The sequence below is a fragment of the Crotalus tigris genome, unplaced genomic scaffold (genome assembly GCF_016545835.1).
Source record: "Crotalus tigris isolate CLP2741 ecotype Arizona unplaced genomic scaffold, ASM1654583v1 scf7180000017873.753527, whole genome shotgun sequence".
Classification (NCBI taxonomy): Eukaryota; Metazoa; Chordata; class Lepidosauria; order Squamata; family Viperidae; genus Crotalus; species Crotalus tigris.
Genome location: NW_024096692.1, coordinates 53,822 through 60,215, shown reverse-complemented (window position 1 = coordinate 60,215; position 6,394 = coordinate 53,822).

Below are 6,394 nucleotides of genomic sequence, written 5' to 3'. Positions count from 1 at the left end.
AGCTGCCCGGGACTGTTGCAACGTCCCAAGATATATTAAGTCAGTTAATGGCTGATTGACTAAATCAACTTTAATTTTGAATAGGGATTTAACTCAGGATCTTTTCAATGGTACTTTAATCACTATGTTCCTGTTGATCTGAATTTGTTATTCAAGCTACCAGGATTGTCACAAGGAAGAATATACGATTGTTTTAAAGGCCAATAGGCCAATAGGAACATCTAGCATGACATTGCAATAGAATTTATATGCTTACAACCCTATTAAAATAATAACCAGCCTGCCATTTATTCTAACAAATGCAAAATGGGTCTAAATATATGGCTGTATTCCTTGATATTGCCTCCAGTAGGAGTACCTGAGCAGTCACTGATTGTGATTTGCTTTGTGACACGGAGACAGGTGATGGAGATGAATAATGTGCAAGGCTGCATCACTGTTCTTGTTGCCTTTATTTTCATTGAGAGGCAGACATTGGGGGTGGTGGTGGTGGAGGGCTCTGTAGTGTCAACAGCAATTCAGTTCCTGCCTCTTTTGCTTTGCACTCAGCCTTTCCTTATTTGCATCTGAATCCATATCTTTACACCTGCCAGGCTGCATTTGACCTGCTAAAATGTGGGTCTCCTTAGTCTCTCAGCTAAATAATTCTAAGTATAAATGCCTTGTGGAAGGGAAAAGGACAAATGGAAATTCTCATGTATGGCTTCTGCCTTTAGCCAAGGACTTTAAAGAAGCTGTTAGAAGTAAAGTCTTCATCCTGGTTCATCCAAGCCGGGAATAAATAAGCAAACATGGCGACTGCTTTGGAAGAAGGTTACAGTTTATTGCAGAAAGATGATTCTTCAGGAAAGAGCAGAGGAGAGAAGGGCTGAGCACATGGGCTTGGGGTTTTTATACTCCCTCTAGCCTTTTGTTTGGAATAATTTCCTGTTCCTGTGGCATGAACTTTGAGGCTATTTCCTGTGTCACGTATTCTGACCTGAGTTTTAGGTGTGCCTCTATGGTATACTTGATGGTAATGGGTTAGTCCTATTATATCCCAAAAGTCATCTCCTGCTTCCCTGGGGCTGGGCTAATGACTCTTAAGAGTTTCTTTGTCTTGAGTTCCCTAGCTCCAACCTTCCTAATGGTCTTATATCTGCATTTCTATGAGGTTAGCTCTTGCTTGGAACAAAGAAATTTGGGGCCAGGTTTGGTTTCTGCTTTCCAAAAAATCCTTTTGGTGAAAAATATATTTTCCTTTTTATTTTTTCCTTCGGGGGGGGGGGGCTAACTTCCCTCAAAGCTAATGATAGTTTTTGCCATGGGAAGATCTCCAATATTAAGAAAATTTATAGGGGAGTACTGTTTAGTACATGATAGATATGTAGAAACCTACTTCAGGGTAATAGTGAATTGAAAGTCAGGGTTCCCAATTGGTGATTACTGATATCAATATCTCTGGTGATAGTTTCATTGGCAACCGTCATACTCCAAAAGGTACATAGCAGAAGAAAAGCACATACTTAATTTCCAAGACAGTCTCTGGATATTGCACAGACTATGGAGAGTAAGAATGGCTGCAGTCTAATTCTTTACCTTTCTGAAATGGAAGGAACTGAGTGACAGGCAGCATACTGATGTATTAGAGAAATGGGAGGCTATATCACAAAGGTTTTTTTATGGCTTGCCACATTCTATGAAATCCATTTTACAATGATACACTTATTACATATTCTCAATATTTCAAATATAACCACTGGCTCAGAAAAAATTGGGACCTTGGCTTAGGACTTAGCTCATAAATATTTCTGCCATAATAAATTTGCTGAAGTGCACCTAGACATTTTCATTCTGTCTTTCCTAAATAAGTTAAATCTGGAACTTTCAGAACATCTTGCTCACTAGCTGATCATTCTGGATTTCAGCATTTGAGAGATTTCTACATTAAGGAAGAATGATTGAAATATTATCGGTTGTTTAAGTACTTTGAAATGGTTCTTTTTACAGGTCAAATTGCTTCAGGATTGCATTTCATAATCCCTGCCTCAAATTCAAACAAAGTCTACAAGTTTATTCCTCTATATTAAACCTTTTCATATATAGTTTTCTTTTATACTTGTATGCATTTGTTTTGCTAAGTGTCAGGAGGGTAATGATCAGGTACCCAGTCAATTGGTTCTTTTGGATCCAGAGACAATAAACATTCCAGTAAATAAAGGGATTTTATGTTTTATTATTATCTCACACAAACATATTTAAAAGCTTAACATCAAAAGCATACATAGCAAGTAAGATAATACCCAAATCTCTTACAAGCTACAGGATCCCCTTAACAATGGCAGCAGGGATACCCCTAACATGGCCAGTTTCCACAGTACCCAATGCTTGGTTCTGTGCAGGAGTGCCAGACAAAATGCAACTGCCTCAATGTTTTTATCAGAACTTGGCATTATGGCTTCATGGCCATGTTATGATCAGGAGACTGCAAGACCTGACCTTGACTGGGTGGCACAAAGGGATGGAAATTGGAAGTCTGAGACTTTCACTGTGAGAAAAGCTTTGAAGCTATGTGAAGATCCCCACCCTCTCCTTATTCATTAAACAAGAGAGAAAAGAACTATACAGGCTAGCTGAGCTTGAGGTTTAGATTTCTAGACTTTTCTTAATATGGAGAAATCAAAATATGTCATTTGGTTTTCTGCACTGCCACTACAACATTAAATGCTAGACTGGCATTATGCTTTGGATTGGGAAAGTAGGGATCGGCAATTTGAAAGTCCCCTTTTACAGAAATGAATCCCATGATTGTACTAATGGAAATTAAAATGTGCAATGTTAAAAAGAAATCAAGAAATCAAAAGCAACATTACAAAGAATTGCTACATAGCATCTTAGGCTGTACCCTATACCCTGTATAGAAAAGGGCAGAGGAAATGCCTTTGTGAAAGAGGAAAGATTCTACTTCCAATAGCATGGCCTGATGGTTTAGCTAGCAGCTTCAGCTGGGGCAGGGAACAAGCAGGACTGAATCATCCTTATATGATATGAATGGAGGAAGAATAAAACAGAGAGGCTTAGAAGAAGAAAGCAAATGGATAGAAGCTGGCCTACAGGATTATGGGAGGACTGGCTTTCTAGTAGGAGCAAAATTGTTACATTCATTCCAGGAACTTAAGCAAGTAGCCATATGTCTTTTTATTAAACCTGGGGAAAGAGGGAGAAAATACTGTAACCAAAGTCCTGATTTATTGGTGCCTTCCTAATATTGTTTTTTCTCCCATTGTAAAGTCAATGGAAAAAGGCCTGTTTTGTTTCTTTAGAACTGAGTGTGACAATTCTACAAACTATTGGAAGAAGGCCATAGAAAAGTGCCAGTTAAATAAAAATGTATTGAGAATGGTGGCCATTCCTCACCAATCAGCCAGAACTGAAGAAGTTTTTTGGATGAGAAGTAAAACGTTTTCAAAGAAAAAAAAAACCCAAGTAAGTGCCCCAGGGCTCTGTTCTTGGCCCAGTGCTCTTCAACATCTTCATCAACGATTTGGACAAAGGGATAGATGGTGAACTCATCAAATTTGCAGACGACACCAAGCTGGCAGGAATAGCCAACACTCCAGAAGACAGGCTTAAGATACAGAAGGATCTGGACAGACTTGAACACTGGGCACTAACTAACAAAATGAAATTCAATAGTGAAAAAAGCAAGGTTCTACATTTAGGCAAGAAAAACCAAATGCACAAGTACAGCATAGGTGGCACCATGCTCAACATGTAGTAACTGTGAGAGGGACCTCAGAGTCCTAGTAGACAATCAGCTAAATATGAGTCAGCAGTGTGCTGCAGCTGCCAAAAAGGCCAATACAGTGCTAGGCTGCATTAACAGAGGTATAGAATCAAGATCACGTGAAGTATTAATACCACTCTACAATGCCTTGGTAAGGTCACACTTGGAATACTGCATCCAGTTTTGGTCATTATATGTAAAAAAGATGCTGAGACTCTAGAAAGAGTACAAAGAGCAACAAAGATGATTAGGGGACTGGAGGCTAAATCATATAAGGAAAGGTTGCTAGAATTGGGTATGTCTAGTTTAACGAAGAGAAGGACAAGGGGGGACATGATAGCAGTATTCCAATATCTCAGGGGCTGCCATATAGAAGAGGGAATCAAGCTATTTTCCAAAGCACCTGAAGGCAGGACAAGAAGCAATGGGTGGAAACTAATCAAGGAGAGAAGCAACCTAGAACTAAGGAGAAACTTCCTGACAGTGAGAACAATTAATCAGTGGAACAGCCTGCTTCCAGAAGCAGTAAATGCTCCAACACTGGAAGTTTTTAAGAAGAGACTGGACAGCCATTTGTCCGAAATGGTGTAGGGTTTCCTGCCTGAGCAGGGGGTTGGACTAGATGACCTCCAAGGTCCCTTCCAACTTTACTACTATTATTATTATTATTATTATTTTTATTGAAAATTTTTATAAGTTTTTACAAAAAAACAGAAAAAATACAACAATACAAAAACAGAAAACAACACATACAAAAAACTAAACATGACATCCCCTTCCCCATCCCCCCCCAAAACACCCCCCCTTCCCCCCCTGAGCTTCCCAGAGCAGAATATAGGCTTAATTAAAAAAGAATTAAAAAAATTATATATAAAAAAGAAAAAAAAATTAAGACTAAAATATATGTATATGTATATAAAAATAAGAATTATGAAAAAGCAATATGATATTTTTTTATATCCAATTTAAATTGTATAAATTCTATCCATTTATCCCAAACAGCAAGAAATTTCTCTTGCGTTTGTTCCTTTAAGAAAGCGAAATCTTTGCCATTTCCGCCAAATAGGACACTTTAAAAAACCATTCCTGCAGTGTAGGCAAGGATTCCTTCTTCCAATATTGTCCTACTAACAGCCTTGCGGCTGTAATCAAATTTAACATCAATATAACCTCCTTTGTATCACAATCAGTAACTATACCCAACAAAAATAACTGCGGAGTAAATTTTACCCTCCTTCTGAAAATTCTCTGAATATTCCACCATATCTTAATCCAAAATGCTTTTATCTCTCTGCACGACCACCAAATGTGGTAATAGGTGGCATCCAAGCAACCACATCTCCAACATTTAGGCTGTAAGTCCGGGTACATGAAAAACATTTTTTGTGGGTCAAGGTGCCATCTATAAAACATTTTATAAAAATTCTCCCTTAAATTCTGTGCCTGTGTAAATTTGACATTTCTTACCCAAATGGTTTCCCATGTATCCAATGGGACTGGTTCACCAAAGTTTTGGGCCCATCTAATCATACAATCTTTAATTAATTCCGTTTCTGAGTCCAATTCAACTAGCACCCCATACATTCTCTTAATATGGGCTTGTCTTTGATCCTTCACTTGCTTAATAAGATTTTCATCTTCTCTAAGAAAGCCCACCTTGCAATCCACCTTCCATCTATTTGCTAATTGCCTATATTGAAACCAAGAATAAATAATATTTTCTTGTGCTAACTCCTCCCGTAATTTTAATTGCCAATTTTGTCCATCCCATCTGAGTAGCTGTCTATAAGACACCATGTCCATTTTAACACCTCTTTTTATTCCTTCTATCGCATGCCAGGGTATAGCCCATAATGGTACTTTAAAATCACTTTTATAATATTTTCTCCAAATCCTAAGTAAAGAAGTTCTTATAATGTGAGATTTAAAAGCCCAATCCACTTTTTTATTGAATATTAAATAGGCATGCCACCCATAAAGTAAGTCCCATCCCTCTAGATGGAGTATCTCGAGATTTGTCAAATTTACCCAGTCGCTAATTAGTGTTAAAACCACCGCATCATAATATAATTTCAAATTCGGTACCTTGAGTCCACCTCTCTCACAGAAGTCTTGCATAATTTTAAACTTAACCCTTGGCTTTTTCCCTGCCCAAATAAATTTATTAACACCCTTCTGCCATTCACTTAGATTAGTCTCATTCTTCAAAATCGGTAACATTTGAAACAAAAAAAGAAACTTGGGTAGAATATTCATTTTTATCACTGCAATTCTTCCCATGAGAGATAGTTGCAGCTTCTCCCAATTCTTCAAGTCTTTCTGTACACTAACCCACAACCTGTCATAATTATTTTTAAATAATTTTGCATTAGAAACAGATAGCATCACCCCCAAATATTTTACCTTATTAACAATTTCAAAACCCGTCAAGTTAGCCAAAGTCTGCTTCTCCTGAATAGTCATATTTTTAGGTAGGATTTTAGTCTTGTTAACATTAATCCTAAAACCCGAAACCAAACCATATTGATGAATTAACTGTAATAACTTTACTGCAGAACTAATAGGTTGCGACAAAGTAACCACCAAGTCGTCTGCAAAGGCTCTTAACTTATATTCTTTTTTATTAAC